The 23,676-nt window shown below is 34.7% G+C and overlaps 1 long non-coding RNA gene across 8 annotated transcripts in view; it reads left to right on the top strand.

The window, feature by feature from the left end:
- Nucleotides 1–23,676, top strand: part of LOC140700875 (uncharacterized) — a 105,304-nt gene that overhangs the window by 7,745 nt on the left and 73,883 nt on the right. For 7 of the 8 annotated variants that reach the window (XR_012079601.1, XR_012079604.1, XR_012079607.1 and 4 more), the window contains exon 2: nucleotides 16,637–16,786. This is a non-coding gene — a long non-coding RNA (uncharacterized lncRNA). Of the gene's footprint in view, nucleotides 1–16,636; nucleotides 16,787–17,586; nucleotides 17,872–23,676 lie in introns of those variants that run through there. The other variant, XR_012079606.1, reaches the window with a different exon arrangement.

Below are 23,676 nucleotides of genomic sequence, written 5' to 3'. Positions count from 1 at the left end.
AAGGGAGAAAATATTTGCAAATGATGTGACTGACAAGGGATTAATTTCCAGAATATACAAACAGCTTATACAATTCAGAAGCAGAAAAACAAACGACCAAATCAAAAAATGGGCAGAAGACCTAAACAGACATTTCTCCAATGAAGACATACAAATGGCCAATTAACACATGAAAAATGCTCAATATTGTTAATTATCAGAGAAATGCAAATCAAAATTCCAATGAAATATCACCTCACACAAGCCAAAATGGCCATGATTTAAAAAGTCCACTAACAATAAATGCTGGAGAGTGTATGGAGAAAAGGAAACCCTCCTACACTGTTGGTGAGAATGTAATTTGATACAGTCACTATGGAAAACAGTACAGAGATTCCTTAAAAAACTAAGAATAGACTTACCATATGATCCAAGAATCCCACTCCTGGGCATGTATCCAGAGGGAACTTTAATTCGAAAAGACACCTGCACCCCAGTATTCATAGCAGCACTATATACAATAGCCAAGACATGGAAGCAACCTAAATGTCCATTGACAGGTGATTGGATAAAGAAGTTGTGGTATTTATATACAGTGGAATACTTACCTCAACTACAAAAAAAAAAAATAAGAATGATATAATGCCATTTGCAGCAATATAGACAAACCTAGAAATTATCATGTTAAGTGAAGTAGTCAGACCGAGAAAGTATCATATCAGTTATATATGGAATCTGAAAAATGATGAAAATGAACTTATTTACAAAACAGACATACAGATATAGAAAACAAACTTCTGGTTACCAAAGGGGAAGAGGGAGCAGGGATAAATGAGGAGTGTGGGGTTTGTGGATATTAACTACTACATATAAAATAGATAAATAACAAGGTCTTACTGTATAGCAGAGGGAACTATATTCAATATCTTGCAATAATCTATAATGAAAAGTAATATACATATTTATACAACTGAGTTACTATACTGTACACCATAAACTAACACAGCATTGTAAATCAACTACACCACAATTAAAAAAAAAAAAAGACTGCAATATCAACCCTCTTGCCTGAGTTTCTAGCCTGTTGATGTGCCCTACAAATTTTAGAATTGCCAGTCCTGAAAACTGTGTGAACCTTTTTCACAGGATAACCTTGACTGATAAAGTCAGTGAAACAAATATATTTTCTATTTTTTATTGTCCTAGTACTTGGAGTAGAATTGGTGACCTCTACCAACTGGGTATGCCTTTCATACTTCTTGACTAATTAATATAGAGATTCTAAGGAAGTCACTCCTATTACCACAGAAGTTATTAAGAAATTAATCAGGAAGCTACAGATACGATGTTTGCCCTCAAAATCTATAAAATCCACTCATATAAAATAGAATGAATTTTTTTAAAAGCACTTTGGAACTCCAATATTCAAAGTTAAAATCAAAGGGAATACTCTGGCATATGAAACTGTGTCTTCAGTTTTAAGATCTAGAATTACTGAATTTTTGTTGAGTTTAGATATCTCAGGTAGCTTTCATAGAACACTTTTAAAAATATGACAGATGTTCTTATAATTGAAAATTCTATAACCAATGTACAGACAAATTATCATTATTGCTAAAGAATAAAGTATTATGGAGAAGTTATATCCTAAGAATCTGTAAAAGGAAAAGACATTTATAAGTGATGTGGAGTTTTAGAGAATATTTAACTATTGAACATACTGATTTTATTATATTTTAATATCTAGACTGATGCAGATATAGATATGAAGATGTAGATATGCCCTTAATCCAGAATTATTAGAAATAACATAAGTTTTATATACTTAAGATAGTTACAACTTCACATATTGCTATGAAAATATAATTAAATAAACAGAGGTTTGAAAAAGAGAAAAAATCATATAGGCTAACTATCAGGATTAACACAGATATCATAATTCAGCTTCAACTTTGATTCTTAGAATCAAAGGCAAAACCTTATATACAATAGCTTAGACGTTTAGCTAATTTTGATAGAAGTATCTTTCCGAATGTTCAGATCCCAAAGGATTAATTATATCATTTTAATATGAAAGCAATGTAAGTTAACATAAAATATTTTTTTAAATGCAGATGATTGACCAACAAAAAAGGAGTATACAAGTAACTCCAACCACCAACAAAATCACCAGTAGTAACTGTGGCTGGCTGATTCTACGGTGGGACCACAAAGATCCCTGCGTTCTGGGTTTCACTTTCTGGTGTGACCCCTGCCCTTTGTATGTGAAGGACCTGAGGCTGGTTTCTTATTGACCTCAACTTATCCTGCCAAGAGTAAAGTTCAGGGATGATTAGCGGAAGCAGCAGACTCCTACAAAGATAAAAATCTCAAATCAGGCAATTGACACTAAACGGACAGGTAGCAAGGGGAGGAATTGTGCCATTTACACTCTAGGGACCTGTCAATGCAGCTAAGTTCAGTAAAACCAACAGGGAGAAGACATAAGGAAATGTTGGGTGTCTTATTCCAATTTATTTATGCTGTTGGTAGGCTTGCCAGAGGAAAAATTACATATCCTATATATAAGAAGGGCTTAACTTGTTTTTACATATTTTTATAAAATCAAAATTCCTTCCTTCCTTGCTTCTCCATAAGTTCTGTCTCTTTATTCTCCATGGAGCACCTTCTGCAGTCTCATAGTACACCCATCCTAAGTATATATGTTAATTTCTTGCTGCTATTTCCTTTCATTGTCATATCTTTAAAATATGAAATGACTAGATGTTTCATCTCTATCATATATTGCTGATAACACTTTGTGTTAAGCTGATCTATTTTTCAATGTCCTTATACAGTGCTGTACTTTTTAAATCTGTTTATTTATCATTAAAACAAGACAAACTTTTATTTTATTCCTCACTAAACAGCAATTTGTTTTTCTAGACCACTTTTTATCTAGGACATGCCATGGGCAAATACATCCTTAAATTTCTCAATCTACCATTAACATTTTTCCTAACAATCAAACCCAGATCTTGTAATTTTCTGTGAGTATCTCAATATATTTTTAGCAAGCCCCACGTACTATGTACCAGACACTACAACTAGAACTAGATGTGCCCTTGAGAATTAAAGTATACATAGAAAAACAGAAATGTAGAAGATATATTACACTAAGATTTATAATGTCCTCAGTGTTTAATAATAGGAAGTTAGTTAATATTTGAACTCATTAAATTCTTAATTTCTGCATATTCACATATTATTAGTATTGATATTTTAGATACATATTTTGGATAAGTCTGATCTTATAAGATGTTAGAAGAGGGAGCCTACTTTTGCCCACACATGTGACAGACAGAAGTCATTTCACAATGGTAAGAAAGTAAGTATTTCTATAAAAATTGATGGAATTAAAATTATACAGTTTCTGATTGTTAGCATCAATTACATAACTTGAGAATTAATAGGAATAAGAGAATGATGCCTTTACAAATATATCTAATGACATACTAGCTAAAAGACACTATTAAATAGTCTATAACACTGGGCTGGACTCCAGAACTGACAATATCCAATCTGGGAAAGTTTGTTCCCTAAAAGAAAAAGTGAAGTTCTTATACCAGAAGGAAAAACAAATACTGTTTAAATCAAAAGTCTATTAAATCAAAAGATAAAAATGTATTATAAATATTGTCTGTCTAACTTTTTTTTCCTTTGATTTAATAGACTGTTTGTAAAAGAGGGACAATGATTCCCAGGTGTGGTTATAGTTTGGGATTTGATTAGGAGAAAATATTGTTTCAAATGAGGAGGTCAGGTATAGTCTCATTTTAAAAAAGTGATTTTTTTTTTAATTTGGGGAAAATCATTCTAGTCAAAGGGAACATCCTATGCAGAGGTTCTGAGGTAGGAATAAACTTCATCCATTATAAGTACAATAAAGAGCTCAGTGGAGAGTAAATGAAGGGAAGAGTAATAGGAGATGAACATCTTAGAAGACGCTGTATAAGATAATGACAACTTTGAGGAGGTCAAAGAGAGAAGGAAGAACCCAGTTTGAAAGCTATTGCAGTAATTAAGGCCAGAAAAGAGGACATATTATGAATATATTTTGAAGGTAAAACTAGAATTTGCTGATGGATTGGACATGGAGAATGAGAGAAAGACAAGGGTCAAGAATGACTCCAAGATTTTGTCTGAGCAACTGGAAGTAAAGAATTGCCATTAACTGTGAAGAAACTTACTACATTTGTTAATGATGATCAGGAATTCAAAGTAATTGAGAAGACAATTACCAGTCAGGATGTGTAAGAGGGGCAGATTTTGGTTTCCAGCTATGACAAAGTATTTGATATCAGACCATGCTCTTAAAGGAAACTATACAAAAATGGACAAAACATATAGATCTGTTTTCAAGTATTGGACACATAAGCATCACAGAGCTGTGATCCATAAGGAAAGAGTAACTCCTATGAAACCTATGCCCAACCAGTCTTTCTGCCTGAGGGTATGTTCTGAATTGTGGCCTAATGAGATGACAGTCTTACTGAGCTAAGAAAGCAAAATCAAGATTTGCTGAAGTGGTTAAAATTTGTGGAACAGGTTACTAGATAGTAGGGAGGTGCATAGAAAGTAGCCACAGAAATATGCAGAGAGGTTCCCTGGGGTTATTTGTCTGAGGGTTGGACTGTGTGTGGATAGGCAAGACTCCAATGAGGTATAACAGAGAGCAGCTGCTAGAGAGCTGAGATCAGAACAGAGACTCCAGAGGTCATGACATATGGAAAGATAAATTCTTGCCTTTCCAATGAGAATTAGATCTGGCTAGGCAGCTTGTCAATCATATGAGATTCCAAAAGGCCATGCCACTGAAGTTAGTACAATGTTCTTGACTGAAGACAAAGCACAGAATTAAAAAGAAAGAAAGAAAAGAAATAGATATGCTGAAGCAAGGAATAAAACCAAATTTGATTTGATCAAAAGATTCTTGACAAAATAAAAATCAATAATCTTTGAGGGAGAACAATACAACCTAGATATTCTACAATCTATACTTCAAAATATAAGACATAAAATACTTATTATATGTGAAGAAGCAGGAAAGTATGACCGATTATAGATTAATAAAAAGTCACTAAAAATAAAATTTGAGATGACTGCAGGTATTAACATTGACAGATAAGGGCTTTTTTAACAGTCATTATAAATATGGTGAAGGATTTAAAGGAAAAGATAGGTACAATGAGTGAATACATGGGAATCCATCCAGATACTGCAAAATGAAAAGTCAGTGAACTTGAAGATAGATGAACAAAATAATATCTAATCTGATGAAAAGAAAGAAACATATTGAAAAAATTGAACAAAGTATCAGCAATTTGTGGGACAATGACGAGTGATCCAACACAGGTGTAATTCAGTCTAAAATCAAGAAAGCAAAGAACAGAGCAAAGAAAATATTCAAAGAAATTTCATTAAATTTATAAAAAAACATTAATGTGCATATTATATGCAGGGAAACAAAACTAAAACTGATGGCTGATTTCTGATCATACAGAAATGTGGGAAGAAAGACAATATCTTTAAGATACTGAAAAAATTTTGTATTAAACATTCCTGAATTTCACATCCAATAAAAGTAGCATTTCTCTGAAAAAAATGACAATTTTAAATAAGGAAAAAGTGAGAACATTCGTTGACAGAAAAATTGTACTAAAAGTAATGATAAAAGGAAATGCTGCAAGAAGTTCTTCAGGTTGAAGGAACATTACACCATATAGAAAATCCGAATAAATATATATATAATATATATTATATATGTATATAAAACAAAAAAGAATGAGAGGTTTAATGAAACTGTACTGCTGCTAGATTTTTAAATTTTATATAAGATGGTTTAATATTAAATATAAGTACATGGGCTAAGTTAAGGATGTGCATTGCAATCTTTAATCACAATAAATAATGAAAGCATACATGCATAATAAGTACCCATACATGTATACATATACTTATATATTCACACAGATATATATATATAAGAGTATGACTAAAGTCCATAGGGGAATCAAGTAGAATACTAGAAAATATTTAATTAAGCAAATGAAGGTAGAAAATGAAGCACAGTCATATAAATATTATAATAACTGAACCCTGTGGGAAGTAATCCATCCAACAGAAACTAGGAGATGAGGGAGAAGCTGGAAAAGGAACTGGGAAAAAGAGACTAATGAGATAGTTATAGCGTGGGCCTAGAAGGCAAATTAAGTCTATGTATTCAAGAAAAAGGAGGTTATGTGTTTTGTCAAATGCTACAGATCAGTCAATCAGATAAAGACTGAGAAATTACAGGTGGATTAATTTAACTGGAGGTTACTGGTAACTTTAACAAGAGCTGTTTGGGTGGAATGGTGTGAATGGAAGCCTGATTGTAATTGCTCCAACACAATCACAGAAGAGGAATTGGGAAAATGAGTTTAGTTCACAAATTTAAAGCATTTTGCTCTAGAGAAAGTTGGTAGAAAGAAAACTTGACCTCCACAGAAGAAAATTTTAAAGTAACAAATAAGCAGTAGGAAGTTGATGAAAAAATATCCCACATCTCTGTCTCAAGCTCACATTTCTTTTTAAAGTAAGAGACATGACACAATGCTAAAGGGCACTTCAGTGGTTGGAGGGGAATCTACTGAGAATAAAATTCCCATTTTCTCTGCATCCTTCTATTTTGGTGTCTTTCTATATTTCCTTGCTGCATTAATTTTTCTCTTCTTCCTTCTCTTTTTTTCTCACATTTTACTGTTCTTTTCTGCTCTTTAAAAAAAATAATCACTATAATTGCATCTAGACTACAAACTTTATTGTATGTACACTATATTTTTTCAGAATGTTAAGTTGAGGTCCTTAAAACAAAATTTTAGTTAACAGATAAGAATAACAATATCTACAACAAAAATCTTTGAATAGAGGGGGCCCTAAAATCTAAAATAAATTCAAAATTTGTCAACCACATTTACTAAAAGTAACAAAATGTATCAAAAGTACATGGCCTACTCTATCAAAATTAATGGTCTAAATATACATATGCAAATTATTTCTTTAAATTATTTAAAATCAGATGCTATTTTAGTGCAAATATTAAAGACAAATAATATGACTACTTTGAAGTACTGCCCATTTTTACATGATATAATTTGCTATTTATCAATCCTTGGTTATAACCCTTCCATTTCTCTGAAAACTACTTATGCTCAGACACAACTTGGTGTGTTCTATATGCCTCCCCAGCTGCTCCTGCCAGTAGGAGGCTTGTGGCCTCAGAGGTAAGAAAGAAGCAGGTCAATTTGGGTGTCAATGTTTCTCAATTAGCTAAGCTGCTGAGCTGAACCTTATCTCCCTGGGATTCAGCTATTTACACCCATACAAATTGAGTAAGAGGAGCTTTTTTGAATTTGCTCACTGCCGGAATCACAATAAAAATAAAACAAAAGGGACATTTTTAAAAGCCTAATGACTGTGTCTCCTTCAACCTGCCAGCCCCCTAATCTCATGACTTTAATTTAAAGAATAAAAATATGGTCTAGCGTGTGGTTTTTCTCTCACAAGACTACTACCCTCTGCTTGAAAGTTCTATAACCCAGGCTATTTATCACACAATTGATGGCGTTTGATTCCCCTTGCTCTTCTCCCGCTAAGGATGACAAACAGTTAGCTAAACTGTTTTTCTGCTGACAAAAGTTTATTTTTAACTTAGCTAGTTTCTTCAAGAAAATGACTTCTTGGAAAATGTTATATTCTAAAGCTTATTTGAACGAACCTACACTCCAAAACAAAGCAATCATGTTTAAATAGATAAAATGTGCAATTTCTCTGTAATAACATTTAACTAGACTGTTTTGCAATCTATTCCTCTATCACTGATGAATTTCTTATCTGTAAAAAGTCTCCCACTGTGAAAAATTTGCTAGGGAACACCCAATAATCATGTAAATGATTGCCATCTAAGCAGAACAGCTGGTTTTCTCCTAGCTTTGAAAATGATTGGGGAAAGTTCACTGAGATAGGTGCTTTACTTGGAACATATAAACTAAGATCTGCCTTTAAGTGGTGTCTAGAAATCTTGGTGTGCATATTTCTAAGTACTAAAACAAGAAGAAGGCACCAAGTATTCAGGCGAAATACTCCACAGAAAAATGCCACTGCATGACACTCCGTGAGCAGGGAGATAAACTTTATCACAACTGACACTCTGTCATTAGTAGTCTGGTTGATTGGACATCTTGCACAGCATTAACAGTGAAATGTCCTTAATTTTTATCTACTGTATGGCAACATTTTCCCATGGAGCTGATTTCTTTCAGTTGATTAAGAAATGTTACTTTTATTTTCTTGATTATTTTTTGTTATGAAACAAATTATTATTTATTATGAAGTTTGTGCCATCTTCTTTAAATTGCTCATAATTGAATGAACTGCAGTTTTCTGAACCAGCCATTTGCAATATTTTCCAATAGTGGACGAGGGAGTGGTACCTTTCTAGACTTTAAAATTCAAAGAATCCCTCGTAAGATGCCACAGAGACAGACTACGCCCTTCACATATGGAACTCTATATTTGTTTCTGTCTGCCTGTCTGAACCAAATCAGGCCCAGGAGGAGTTTTTCCTATAACTCTGCCTCCACTGATTTCTCAACAGTTTGGTTATCTGTCTGCGGACTTTGTGCCTGCACTCCAGTATCAGTACTATGGCTAATGCTTTATGAAGCTGACCATTTACTATGCTGGTGAACATTATCTAATATTGACTATTTTTAGAAACATGCATTTTTGCTTAGGCAGGTTTTCTCGGTCCTTTAGTTTCAATATAGCCGATTTATGACTTAATTTTCCTTGTTGATTTTGTATGATTTCCATCAGGAAGGAGAGGATGATTATACTATGACTGTGCTGTATTTATCCAGCAAGTCAGGATATTTGTTTTGAAATGGAAACTTTGGGAAGACTATAAAATGATGAGTTAAATATGATTGATCTGGAGTATAGGAAAATTACCTGTTTAAGTAAACTGTCAACATAAGCATAATTACGCAGATATGAGCAATTAACTGTAATCATTGCATTGGGACTCTGGTACGCATTTTCAATATTTTCTCAATAATAAAATGATCTGTTTTGTTCAAATCTTCTGTTTCGCTTGATCAGAATTCTGACAGTATCCTGAGCATCTCATTCTATGCTAAGATGTTATTTTCTTATGACAGGGACTTTATTTGTAGTACAGTTTTTACTTTTGAACTAATTGTATTGCTCTGCCAAATTATTTCCACCAATATTTTTTTAACTGAATATGGCTCCATTTTCCAAAATGGAATGAACCACAACTGAGTTGGAGAAATTTGAATTTGAATTTCATTATCTTCTACTTTCTTCTTGGTCAGTTTGCATGAACTTATTCATTTCTTTGCAGCTTGATGGGAAAAATAATATGAAATTCTTAGCACTCTTATGATAGTTAAAAGAGATTATGTATATAAAATGCCTAATACTGATTCTGAAAGAGAGTATGTTATTATTGAAATGATCATGGTCTAAACATTCTGCCTTCCTCTAGTAAGAACATTCCATGGGTGCCATTGTGTTCTGTACACTCAGAGTTACAGCTGTACTAAGACTAGGGTTATTTAAAAATTTACTCTGGTTGATTGGAACAATAAATATATCCCAGATCACAGTATGAAGTCTAGAGAGAACTGTGGTTTTGTTTCTGCTTTTGTTTTCCTCTTGAGCCATTCGTTTTCCTATGTAGAACTAAGGACCCTTTTCTGCCTTATGTTTGCGGCAGGCTTTTAGCCCCATCTCTTTGTGGATTACCCAAGTACTGTTTAAATAATTATTGTGTTTGAGGTTACTAGAAAATACAACATCAACAACTTTATTCCTGTATTTTTCTTTGTATCTTTGAATACTGAGCTAATAAAAATAAAGTATTTTACTTCATAATTCTGCCATATAGTTTATGCTTAATAGAGATAGTACTTAGTTTATGGAATATTTCTGTACACATTATCTAATTTGTTTTCACAGCTGAGGTAAGCTTTCCCCTCATTTCTTTTTTTCCAAAAGGAAGAAGGGGAAACATGGAGAGATTAATAATCACATACTCTTCTGTGTCCATATCTACTTACTTAACAGATACTTATGGAGCATTCAGTACATATCCGGAACAGTCAAGGTGCTGTGACACCTATTTAAAAGAAAAACAAACTAAAAATTTCTCCCTATGTATTTTTCAATATGGTGAGGAAAGATGAAAAATACGTTATTAAATATGTTGTTTAGGTTTTAGGTAGAATGGTTATACAGACAAAACACATCATGAGATCCAGTATGTTTTTTTTGAGTACCAGTATGTTTATCATTATTCTTTTCATTAGTAGACACTGTTGTTTCAATCATAACCTGAAGCTAAATACCAGTATATAAAGTGGGTTAAAGCGAGGCTGCATAGGCTGAAGTGAAAGCGAAGAGTTCCACTGCCCAATTTTGCTCTTCATCAACCTGCAGCATTCTGAGTCACATCTTTAGATTGCTAAACATCCTTGAAATAACTTCTGTATTGTATCAGTAGCTTAAGTGGAAAAGGGATTTAATAAACTTTATAAAAAAAGTTGAAGCGGTTTTAAATTCATTAAACTTGCATGGAAGTCTTCTATTGTTTCTTACAAAAGACCTTGGGAGTAAATAAGTACGTATTTCAACTATTCTCCCAGAGGAGTCTGCATTTTATATAAATTTACACATCTCAGTATAATATGTAAAGATTTTGGAATACTGTTTGAAATGTATATTTATAAGACTGTCATAATCAGATAAAGCAACTAAGTCTACTGATTTAATTATTTCCCCAGAATTCATAAAACTAAGCCTCCAAAATCAAACACATGCCTTAAGAAAGAAATCTAAATATTTTAAGGACATTTTGAAGGTAATTTCCATTGTTGTGGTCAGGTTAGAGAAGCAAGCTATATTTCTAAATATTAGTATGATTTTCCTCTTGTTATCTTGGTATTCTTCTTCTTCTTGGGGAAAATTAAATATTGCATTTATTTAAAAATATATGTTGTATATTTCTAAGCAATCTTTGCTCAGTGAATATTTATGTTTCTATAAGCTTGTCATATTCAGTTGAATTGGAATTTTCCTCATAAATATAATCAAAGAAAATGAATTAAGCCTAATACACTATAAATATGAAAATATTTCAACTTCCAAAAAGCAAAATGACCACATTAAGTAAAAATAAACTTACGATAATATATTTTTGCTTTTCATGCCATCATTACAGAATACAAAATCCTAGGTCAACATGCAGATTCACTGTGTATGCCCATTCTGTATCTTTTTTAAAATTTAATATTCAATACTTAACTCTCAGGTTATAGTTACTACTTCTGACTCTATTCTTATAACTCACGATAATTTCAAAATTATATATAGATGATTCTATTAAATTGTAATCAATAGATGATTTTAACAAAATTCTAGTGTCCATTTTTTTTACTTCTTCTGTCCCTATGATCTCATCTTTCTTGTTTTCTTATTCCTGTGGCATTACATTTGACCTTATCATTACAATGTTAAGTGCCAATACTCTATTTTAAATTTTAATTTTCTAACCATCACCTCGTATTCTTTCATCTCACTGCCTCTCAGACCTCAAGCCTTAAGAAACTTCAAAATCTTCCTTGTCTTTAGCATCCATAATCCATGGTTTTAGCACACTTTCGCTATCACTTTGCTCAGGTTCTCATATCCAGGTTTATGTAGATTAAATCCTATGTTCAATCATTACATTTATTTGCCTGCATATATACCCAGTTATCTTACCCTTCTCTCACTTTATCTTATCCACTGGGCTAAACAATAACGTTGGATATATCCACTTTTCTAGCTTCCATACTGGAATAGTTAAACATGGTAGGAAAACATATACTCACACTGCCACACATGTGTGTGCACACACATACACACTGTTTGGCTCTCTTCAATTTCTTCAAAACTGAAATCAAATAAGCCCACTTTTCTTATTTCTCCAGTAAATTAATCTTGTAATCTCTCATCTAAACAAGAATGTGTTCTTGTACCTGCATCTGTATCCATGCTCTGTCACTTTTCCAGACGGAATGGATGATCTACCCACACTCCTATCAATGACCAAACTCTTCCTGTACACTACTTTCCATTTCCTGTCGTATGTTTAAGGATATTGACATAGTAACGTTTTTCTCTCTGGTGAAAAATTACTGTGTCAGATTTTCCCTCTTTACTGTGTATTTTCCAACATCAGTAGTTGGAGGGAGAAGGGAGGTCAATAGAGATAGTTTAATTAAATGTTGTATTTGACATATGACATAAATACAGAAAAGTACACAAATCATCAGTGAGTACATTGATGACTTTTCACAAAGTGAACACAGTGATGTAACCAGTACTGAGTTCAGGAGAAAGAGCAAGATTCTCCCAAAGTCCCGCTTGTGCCTCCCTCAGCTGTCAACATGCCAGTGTCAGCTACCATCTTGACTTCTCACACTTCTTCATTCTATGTAAGTGGAAAAATTACAGTATCTTCTTTTTCAGTCTGGTTTCATTTGCTCAACATAATGTATGTGATATTCATCTACATTACGGTGGGTAGATGTAGCGCATTCATTCTCTTTACTCTACAGTTTTCTATTGGATAAATATACCAGGATTAATTGACCCTGTCTAATTAGCATAGACGTATGAGTTACTTCTAGTCTGGAATATTATAAGTAGTGTTGTATGAATACTCTTGCATGTGCCTTGTTGGGAAAATATACATGCATTCTAACTTATGTATAACTAGGAATGGAATGGTATATTACATTCAGATTTTTTTAATATGCATCTAATATATGTATATATTGGATAGATGAAACTCTCACTATGTTTGTATATAGAAGAAAAGGTCTTAATTGTATGAAAGACTGTGAAACATAGTGTACAAGATCTATGGATTTCAATAATGTCAATATACTTTAGTTTCTCAAATAGAAATATTTGCAGTGCTGAATATCTTTGGAACGTCAGACACCGATCTCCATTGGCCAACTCAACCTTTACACTTTGTTGTCTAGTGAATATCTCAAATTAACCTATGATACCATACTTTAGTCTTTTACCCAAACTTGTTCTCCCTCTATCCTATCCCATGTTATACAATATTAATTCCAGTAATTCAAATTGTGTTAGTTAGGGATATTTGAATCTTCTTCAGCACCCCTTTCTCTTGGACTCTGCTTCAACAGTTTGGTAAATTTCATCAGCTTTACCTTAAATACTCAGAATTTGACTACATCTCAACAGCTCCACTGCTAATTAGATGAATCAATTTGAGTCTGTCAGCCATCCAGATCTGAGTCATCATCTCTCCATTCAATCTTGCAATAGCCAGATTGACATTTGACCTTGGTCAATTGATGTTTGACCTTGACCGTTCACATTGATTTTTCCTTTTCCCCTTTCACACTACTCTTAACATAGGAGTCAGAATAAACTCATGAACCCATAAAACATAATGAGTTCACTCCGCTAAGAAACCTCCAAAGTCTCTCAATCTCATTCCAATTAAAGAGTCAAAACTGTTGTAGTGACCCAATGTGATTTTCTCTCCACTACTTTCTGTCACATTTTTCTCTGTTTCTGACCATTCTTTCTGACATTCTGCTTCCACATGCTGTTCTCCCAACACCAATCTTGCTTGAATGTAGACTGCTTGCATTTATTGTTCTAAATACTTGAAATCATCTTTCCCCTGTCTACATGATCACTTCCTCCCTCACTTCCTTCAGATTTTTATTAGAATGTCCTCTTTTCTTGAAAGTTTTTTTCCTCACTACCCTGTTAAAAGTTGCATCCATATTAATGATTCCTCTTTATGTTTCTTTTTCCTTATTTTATTGTTTTTAATAAACAATTTTTTTCTGGCGGAAATTATACTTTATGCATGTCAGTAATTTTGTCAGCTTAATTCACTTTATATTAACCTAGGAAAGCTTAATATACTACATTTGTACTAAACTAGGGATTAGGAAAGTGGCTGCTACATACTCTTTATGTAAAATATATTATTGAGTGAAGTAAATATTTCAACAGATTTATTATTTTAAATTTATTATATGAGATTTCTCATGAACATATTCTTATTTTTTAGGCCAAAGCCCTAGCTTCTCTACTCTGTCAGGTCAAAAACTCAGCAAGACATAGTTTATAACTCCACACAGTAACTGAACAGGATAAATATAAGGCTGTTTTGGGTTTTGTTTGTTTTGAGAAAATTATAAGTTTAACCGTACATAAACATCCTATCTGGGTAAGTCCCATAAGCAATATTGGTCATGTGATACTAACGGACATTGTGAGTAAACTGATTACAGCCAATCATCCACTTTAGTTTCTTATTATACCCTGTTTTAAAAACTAACTAAATACATAAATAGATAAGTAAAGTTCCTTACAAAGGCTGTATCATAGCTTTACTATGTTCCAAACATTTGTAAGATAACTGGATAAATGAATCTGTATTTACTCACTTCAAAAACCTAGAAAGTAACCCACTATATATTTAAATGTGTATACTTTTTAATGAGCTTGCAAGTGTCCTGGTGTTGGGGCCAACAATGGCTCAAACAAAATAGATTTTGGAATTTAATTGTGATGAAAGCTAGTTTGGGAAGTCTGAAAACAGAGTTTACCAGATTTGTGGAGTAGGACAAATAATTTCAATTTTTATTATTCTCTTCCATAAAAATGATAATCAGAAATATTTATTTCATTCAGTGAGTATTAACTGAGCATCTACTGCATAGCAAGCACTATGTTCCATGAGGGTGTAGTACTATAGTTACAAAATAAATGTAAAGTATGAGACAAATGATTATATAAACTAAATAATATGTGAGAGAGGATTTCAAACCCTAAAACAAAATGAGTATGGTAGCTACTTCTATTTTCTCCGTATTTATTTGGAAGCAGAATTATTTTCATTCCTTGGAAAGAATGTTTCAGAAATAATAGTTAAAATTGAAGTTAAGGTATAAAGGTAATATTATTAATTAATATACATAAAGGAGCTTTAATATTTATAGTAAGAACAGCACATAAAAATGGAAAAACTACAAGGCTAAATTTTTATAACCGTACATTAACACTAGATTATTAATTCATTCATTCATTTAATCCATGCTTATTAGTAGCTATAAGAAGAAAGTATATTGGTAATGGAAATACTGAAGGAAGGGTAAATATAAATTATATAATGGTTTCTGTAATTTGCTAATGGGATTTATATATCAGGCACAGTAAGTGCTTTAAACCAATTATCTCATATAATCCTCTCAGTAAAGTTGGCTGTCAGTGTATCTATCACAGTGGGCATGAATTTTGAAGAGAAATTTCTAGACTGCCAGCTCTGTCATTTGTGCAGGTTAATAGCTATCTAAATGTGGGCATGCTAATTGACATATATATGCCCCATCATGAAATGTGGGAAAGTGACAAATCTCACCTCATACACAAGACATCAGATGTAAGGAGATTTGCATACTTATTATTTTTTGATACAGTATTAAATAAATGCTATTTCAGTAAGGGCTCAATAAATGATATCATTACAGTAAGGTAGGCTTATTAGACCCATTTTACAGGTGAAGAAACCGTGTCCCACAGAAAGTAAATAATATGGCTAAGGTCTACCAACTGGTAAGTCATAGAACTTGGATTTGAACCAAATCACACCTGGCCCTGTTGTCTGTGTTTCTAACCATCACTCCATGCTGCATTTGTTCTTGACTTTAAGAAGTTTTTAAAGTACTTGGTGAGAAAGACATATATTGGTAACCAGATATTGAGATGAGATTCTTTCTTTCATGAGTTTTGAGCAAAGGCCAAGAACAATACAACAAATAAAGCAAGTTGTTAGATTACTTGAACAGAACATGCTAAAAGATTATGAAAATACTTCTACCAACAGTAGCTCTTCATCTGTCTTGAAGTCTGACAATAAAGTGGCAATGACTGGAAAAATAGTGTTCTTTTAGAGCGTATTGACAGTAGGCTATATGAAGGAAAGGCCTGGGGGAGGACATTTTTCTTCAACATAAGGTTGAGGGCCTTCAACTGAAATGCTTAGAGAACCTGACGTGAACCTGGGATGTTTTTTTTCAGGGGAGAACAAAGATAAGGTCTAACTTTATTGAGACAAATCTAAGGGAAAATGGCAGAGGCTAGATGGAACAGGTGTAATAGAGTGGGTTGCATTCGGAGAACTGACTCAGAGCTGTGGTGTCCTATTGTGTTTCTAAAAAGTAATCTCACACAAGAGGACCACCTGGAGGGGCAAAGATGGCCTCCTGAGGCTTTGGGGTAATGGGGAATCAATTAGTAGGCACAGCCAGAAGGGTCACATTATTTATACCAAATCATTTTCTGTTGGAATTGCCCAGTAGAAGGCTCTATGAGGAATCTTTAAAAATACTCTATAAGATAATGAGCCTGAAACTGTACATGTGTGGTCAGAAGCCATCTGAGTCAGATTATAACTATACCAGCCAAGTACAATCTTTTCTAACACTTTTCTCTCCTCCTTCTATTCCAGCTTCAAATTGGAGAGGCAAAGAAATGATAGCTACTGTAGTCAGTTGAGAAGGACATGGACTCCAACTAGTAAAGATACCGACATTATGCATCCTTACCCCTAAAATCACCACTTGAGGCTTCCAACCAGGGCTGGAGAAACTTTCCAATGGTAAGAGCTCACAATTATGCTATTACATTGGCTGGAGCTTAATTTGTAAAATGAGTCTGCTCTTGTGACTAAAAGTAATCATAGTATATGGGACCCGTCACAAATACCTTTACCTAAAGACAAACACAAATATGTCGGGAAACATACGACAGTGCATCAATACACATAGCTCAGAACAGGGAGGGTAGCCATAGACTTTTGCACATGTGTGAAGTAAGATCTGGTAACTGATGCTATAGAAGGTGAAGGAGAAAAAAAAATACAGGATGATTCTCAAATTTTGAGGTAGTGTGACTAGAATACAGATATCAATTATACTAGACCATTCATATTAAGAAAAAGAAACAAAAGCAGAAATCATCCTAAATCATGTCTACCATTTAATAGTAGATTGTTTATTGTTTAGTTCAGATATCGATGAAATTATATCACTCGGTCAGAAAATACATGTTTTAAAAAACTCTTATATACTCAGTTATTTGAAAGGATGGTCATAACCCTTTAAACTAGAATAATAATTTTGCCTCTTGCTGGCTTTTATGACATAAAGGATTTATATTTGTATCTACAAGTGAAAGAGGAGAAAATTAACTAACAAAATGGCTTTCCGGACACTAAAGCTATTCACTGCTTCATTCTGACTTAAAATGCTTGCAGCTTGTTTTTCTCTATTCTCTGACAGACCCCCATCTCTGCTTCACTTGCTCAACTGCTTTTGTGCTAAACAGTCACTACCCTTTCCATTACACTCTCCACTCCCCCCACACTCTTTACCCAGAATAGCTTATCCTTTAACCCAGAAGCTGTATCCCAGGAAGGCGCTCACCACCTGATGGCCTGAGAAGAAAGAGGAGACCCTCTGGAGGTTCTCCGTGATGCCAGGTGGATTCACCAAGGTTAAGAAGAATATAAAACCCGGGAAAATGCCCTGATCGTTGTCACCTTCCTGTTTTGGCTCATTTTTCTGTAAAACCTCAGAACACCACCCTCAAGATGGATTCACAATCTCTGAGGCATTAGAGACTATGACTGCTATGACTCCCCTTTGCCTGGCGAAACAATAAAGTTGTTCTTTTCTAATTCTCCCAAAACTCTGCCTCTGAGTCTCAATTTAGCTATCAGGGTACAGAGGCCAGTTTTTCAGCCACACAAGGGGACATTAAATTTTTTTCTCATGAGAATGCTCTCAGAATTTGCTTGGCTTCTTATATTCTCATCTTACTGTTCCCAAAGCAGTTTGATACTTCACCCCACGTGTGTAGTGTCTTACCCATTTCACATTGAAGTCCCACTTCTAAATTTAGGATTATTTACGGAACATTATTCTGACATTTTAAGATTCAGACAGTAAGTTGCTAATCTAGCAAGACGTAATATATCCTATTCTATTAACTAAACTTCTACCTCATTCTGAACCTAGTGTTTTGTCTTGGTGTTTCGACGCGTAGCACCTTTTTCTCTCCCTGGAATTGCAAAACAATTCCAAGTCCACTCCTCCACCCCACTTGATCTGTCAGTTTGGTTGCCATTACTTATGTTATTACAATAACCTAACATATACAAAGCTGTTACCCCCAACACAATGCCATGTTGTCAGAATTGCTTATATAACCAGGAGTGATAGTTAAAATATTTAACATCGATGAGTCATTGGCATCAGTGACTCAGAAACACTGCTGCCTGGGGTTCTGGAATAGAATCTTGGAGATTCCTTGCTGAGCCTATTATTAACATTGTGGTTGTTCACTTATCAGTGGGAAGGAAGCCCCAGGGGAGAAAATAGGATAACAGAGAAGTTATGGGTGGAGGGAGGCATTCAAAGGCTTACCATGGTAAACATTTACATGTTTCATGGATTAAAAACTGGTCCAGTCATTCCTGTGCATATATGCTTCATTTTTGGCTAAACAGATTCTATTTGAAAGATCGTGCACATTTTTGAGGCAAATGAGGGGATTTCTGGACTAACTAGCTTGATTTGACAGCATCCACTCCATCAATCAGTATCTGACAAATGTCCCGAGCCCACTTTCACATCTCATTGCTGTGACAAGGAGCGCAGGAATCTGATACATTACAGATCTGTTTAAAAGCCCCAATGGCTGTCTTTTTCTTATGCAACACAATGCAAAGCCGTGGTACTGTAACCTAATACTATAAACAATGATGCAAAAGGTGTGTACCTTTTCACCGTCATTCCTCACCTCTTCCACATTCCAACCACAAGTACTCAAACACATTTTTAGTGCCTGTGTCCTTGATACTGTGTTATGACAAAAAGATTAATAAGAGTCTTTGTCTCACAGTCTGTTGAGTTAGACATGAGATTCAATAATTACAGCATTATGTTATGAGTGTTGATAGTAATATGTCCCAAGTTCTGTGGGACCAGAATTGGGAGTGACTCACTGAGCTTGGCAAAGCAGGCAGAAACAATGGAATCAGGAGAGACTTTTCTAAGGAGATGACATATGAGTTTAGTCTGGATGACTGAGTAGGGGCTGGGCTTCACTGACTCTTGCAGAAGAGAAGAAAGGAGCAGAGCAGGACAGACAGTTTACACTAAGACATTAAAACGAGAAAAGTAATGCCCTGTTTGGGAAAGAATACACAGCTCGGGAAATGTGAATGGGAGATGAGGGAACAGATCATAAATGACAATTACAATATGCTAAGGAGTTTTAAATCTATTTAGTAGGCATTGGGTGGCCATGTTCCATAATTATAATTATACCCTTGTAAACATCCTCAAATGCTCCCCATTGCCTTCAAAACAAAGTAGACTGCTAAGATGTAAATTAAGCAAAATGCATTCTAAAAATAGTATGGACTAATGCATTGTGATTATAGGTTTATCTGTCTCCTGCATAATTCTATGAATTCTTGAAAAGAAAGGAAATTTGGCATGTTTATATTGTAGTCTCTGGAACCAAGTCATTGCTCAATAAATATTTGGGATAAGTGAATAACGTCTTAAAATTACCAAAATAACTACCAAAACAAGAATATTCATGCTTTGTTTCTCCATTCGATGGCCTGTGCACTTCATGGGAAATGTAAATATAGTTCCATGATCCATTATTACTGGCTTCAATGACAAATGTGAGGTAAATAATTAAGGAAACAAAATGACCCCCAGGTGTTGGTCTGGTGTAAGTTCCTGTACTTGACTAGTTTTATTAACTGTTTAAAGAGAAGATTTACCATAATAAAATCCTACTACTAGAACCTAATCCAATTTAATCCCAAAGGGCATATCTTCTGAATACTTGTTTTATACTTGTAGTAATTGAGCTCTGTTTGCCAAGCCCTAACTCCAGGTCCAGTGTCATGCATCTGTATAAAAATCTACAGAGTTCATGTACAATCCTTGTCTGAGTTTCAGAAACATATCTGTGGGGCGTTGTGAAAAGAAAGCCATGAAACGAACGTAAAGAGATTCATTATTATTCCTCTCCATTGTAAGGTGGAACCACATGCTAAGTAGTTAGGCATTGTTGGTCATTGACAGATCACTTCAGAGGTTAAGAGTTTCAGGCCCAAATATTACTAGTTCATAAATATATTTCTTAAAAAAGGAAGAAATTAAGGCCTTTTGTTTTAATGTCAGGCCACAGTTGCTATCACAGTGACACAGAGAAAAATTTAAATCTGTATTATGTAAATCTGTAGTAGTTTCAAGGCGAAGTTTATTCCTTTAATTTCTATTTTCATTGAGACATAGTTGATATATAATATTACATTAGTTCAAGTGTACAAAATAATGATTCTATATTGGTGTAAGCTATAAAATGATCATCAAAATAAATTCAGTTAATTTCCATCACCATACATAGTTACACATTTTTTCCTTGTGAGGAGAAGTTTTAAGATCTACTCTTAGTAACTTTTGTATGTACAATACCATATTACTAACTATAGTCACCATGCTGTACATAACTTTCTCATGACTATTTTATAACTGGAAGTTTGTATCTTTGGATCCCCTGCACTCATTTCACCCACCTCTGACCTCCCACCTCTCTTCTCTGTGTCCAACAATCACCAATGTGTTCTCTGTCTCTATGAGCTTGTTTTTGTTTTTAGATTCCACTGACAAGTGAGATCAAATGGTTGTCTCTCTCTGACTTATTTCACTTAACAGAATGCCCTCAAGTTCCATCCATGTTGTCACAAATGGTAAGATTTCCTTATTTTCTTATGGGTGAAGTGGACACGCACACGTGCACACACACACGTATGTATGTATATATACATATATGTATATAATTTTTTAATCCACTTGTTCATCAGTGGACACTTAGGTTCCTTCCACGTCTTGGCTAGTGTACAGTGCTGTGATGAACATGAGGCGCATATAACTTTTGAGTTAGTGTTTTTACTTTCTTTGGATAAATACCCAGAAGTGGAATTGCTGGATCATATGGTAGTTCTATTTTTCATTTCTGAGGAACTTCCATACTGTTTTTCATGGTGGCTGAACCAGGTTCCATTCCCACAAACACTGAACAAGGGTTACCTTTTCTCCAGCACTTGTTATTTTCATCCTTTTTGATAATAGCCATTGTAACAGGTATGAGGTGATAAGTTCATTGTGGTTTTGATTTGCATTTCTCTTGTGACTAGTGATACCAGCTTTTCATGTGCCTGTTGGCCATCTGTTTGTCTTCTTTGGAAAAATGTCTATTCAGATCCTCTGCCCATTTTTTAATTTGATTGGTCGTTTGCTATCGAGTCATACGGGATCTTTACAGGTGTGGGTACTAACCCCTTATTAGTTTACTTATTACTTTTTAAAGTTAATTTCTATCTAGATCTGACTATGTGGCACCTCCATAAAAAGTGGGTATATGTGTAGTTCCACTCAACACTTCCAACATCCCTGTTAAGACTGAGTGTTAGCCTTCATTTATGAGTAGAGAAACTGCATCTTAGTTAAGTCACTTTGTCTAAGATACCGCAATTACACACTGCAGAACCAGAATCCAGACCCAGGCAGTGTGGCTCTAACGACGGTCATGCTGTATCTTGCCTCTACAGGTCTTTCAATTTAAACTGTGTGGTTTCCGTTTTCTTACTTTTGTTGATTTCTTAAAAGCTATTATCCATTATTGAAACTAAATATATTTAATTGTTCTTAAACTTATTTATATTATATTCCTTCTGGACTACTGCTTTTCTTGCTTTACAAGCTAATAATAAAGGTCCCTGTCAATCACGATATTGATACAGAAAGTAAAAGACCCTGGCATTCAGGGCAGCTTTCTGGGCTCATACAGTCTCCAGGTAAGAGAAACAGTGGGTTTTATTGTGTGCTTTATTTTACAGTGTTTTATTTTTATCCAAGCAACATGCATGTATTAGTCTCCTAGGGCGTCCACAACAAAATACCACAGACAAGGGGGGCATAAACAACAGAAATGTATTTTCTCACAGTCCTGGGAGCTGGGAGTCCAAGACCGAGGTGCCAGCAGATGTGGTTGCTCTGGGGCCTCTCTCCTTGGCTCACAGATGGTCACCTTCCTGCTGTGTCCTCACGTGACCTTTTCTCTGTGCGCATGCATCCCTAGTGTCTCTCTTCTTATAAGAACAGAAGTCATATCGGATTAGGGCTCCACTCTTAGGAGCTTATTTAACTTTAATTACCTTTTAAAGGCCCTGTCTCCTAATGTAGTCTGAAGTGTTGGGATTTCAACATGTGAATTTTGGGGAAACACAATTCAGTTCATAAGAAGACATAGCCCTTAAAAATACCAAATGTTACATGGGCTTACAATGAATAGACATTGCTGTGCTTGCCCAGCCTTATTCCACAGAAGCACTTATTTTTAACCATTTTTGGTTCTAGTTCAACTTCTGATCCCTTCTAAGTTTCCAAATAATAAGCTTTCTTGCTTTCTCTTGATGTATCAGTTTGAAGTAGTACTCTCTTGCCTTATCTGCTATGATCAGCATTGCTCGCTACCTTAACCAGCTCCCTTTCCCATTTACTCCTCTCTCCTTCCAGTCTCACTGTTCTCAGTTCAACCCTTGCTTATCTCAGCTTCTTCAGACATACTAAACATTTATTTTTAAAGTTGAAATGCAAGTCACATACCATGAAACTCACCCTTATGCAGTGTACAATCTAATAATTTTAGTATATTCACAGAGTTGTTTCAGGTGTCAAAATCTTTGTTAGGTTTCATTTCCATCTTCTAAAGCATTTATTTCTTACTTAGGCATTCAACATACTTGTCACTCCAGAAATATCCTGAATTAAGAAACAGAAATGGAACCTCTGTATCCAAACTTTATCAGTCATTGTACATGGGCTGCTGTTGGAAGGGATCATAACTTTGGGTGGCATTCCTCTTTGGCTGGTCTTTTATTGTGCAGAGGTCAGTTTGGAGACTCCAAAGCAATACCTCATTATCCTAATCTGCGTGGTTGGGCCACATCCTGCTGAGCTCTGGCCAGGGGACCAATGATGCTTACTTTAGATATAGGCTGAAGGTCCCAGGAGGCACTGCCCATCTTTCTATGCTGGCTCTTCTTCTTTTGAGCAAAACACAATTTCTGAACTTTAACCCCCTTCCTTATCTTTTCTCTGTTTCAACTCTGCTGCCCAACCCTGTACTCTGTTTCAAAAATCATCTTGCCCTATCAGGGCAGGCCCAATAGCAAGTCCACTAATTATTACCGTATTATCCCTAACACATGGGACCTGTCGCTGAAACCTCCTAAGTAGACTTGGAGATGCAACCTCAGAAATGCCATTTGCGGTAGAATCCTGTCTCAGAGGCCCACAGAGAGGAGCAGATAAAAGATCCTGGGTAATGCTCTCTAATAATTTAACAATCCCTGCCAAGGTGAAAGCCTGAAAAGGAGAAACAGAAACACATTCTGGT

This window comes from Vicugna pacos, chromosome 13 (assembly GCF_048564905.1).
Source record: "Vicugna pacos chromosome 13, VicPac4, whole genome shotgun sequence".
Taxonomy (NCBI): domain Eukaryota; kingdom Metazoa; phylum Chordata; class Mammalia; order Artiodactyla; family Camelidae; genus Vicugna; species Vicugna pacos.
The sequence above is the reverse complement of the archived record's forward strand: the minus strand, read 5'-3'. Positions and strand labels throughout refer to the sequence as shown.